General features: G+C 36.1%; 1 non-coding gene across 1 annotated transcript; it reads left to right on the top strand.

The window, feature by feature from the left end:
* The first annotated feature begins 301 nt into the window (after positions 1-301).
* Positions 302-408, top strand: LOC126005584 (U6 spliceosomal RNA). The gene has a single exon (XR_007494632.1). It is a non-coding gene; the product is annotated as a U6 spliceosomal RNA (small nuclear RNA).
* The last annotated feature ends 265 nt before the right edge of the window (positions 409-673 follow it).

Here is a 673-nt window from a genome sequence, read left to right as displayed (position 1 = left end):
TTTTTGGGCCACACCTGGTGACACTCAGAGGTTACTCCCAGCTATGCGCTCAGAAATCGCTCCTGGAGTGGGGGACCATATGGGACGCCTGGAGATCAAACCCTGATCCATCCCAGATCAGTCACATGCAAGGCAAACGCCCTACCACTGCACCACCCAATCCCCTAAACATTTCAAGGGTGAACCCTGAGTACAGAGCACAAAGTCATGAATAAATTTACTTAAGCAACACCAGCTATATTCAAACAAAAACAAAACTTAAAGTAAGTTGAGGCAATTGAGTGCAATTAAGAATTTTACCGTGCTCGCTTCGGCAGCACATATACTAAAATTGGAACGATACAGAGAAGATTAGCATGGCCCCTGCGCAAGGATGACATGCAAATTCGTGAAGCGTTCCATATTTAAAAAAAAAAAAAGAATTTTACCATAATTTCTAGCATTTTAAGAATAGGTGAAATTTATTAATTATACATTTTAATGCTTTCAATTTTTAAATGATTTGAAAAAGAGAAATTAAAATCTCACTTTACCATTTAAAATATATGCAAGCATTCAAATGTATAAATAGATAAATTAACACCATCCATATGTTTCCCTATTATTTATTTTTGCTTAGATTATATATGCATTGGTGATAGGGAGCGATAATATCTTCTACTGATATATTACT

This window comes from Suncus etruscus, chromosome 3 (assembly GCF_024139225.1).
Source record: "Suncus etruscus isolate mSunEtr1 chromosome 3, mSunEtr1.pri.cur, whole genome shotgun sequence".
NCBI classification, from domain to species: Eukaryota; Metazoa; Chordata; class Mammalia; order Eulipotyphla; family Soricidae; genus Suncus; species Suncus etruscus.
The sequence above is the reverse complement of the archived record's forward strand: the minus strand, read 5'-3'. Positions and strand labels throughout refer to the sequence as shown.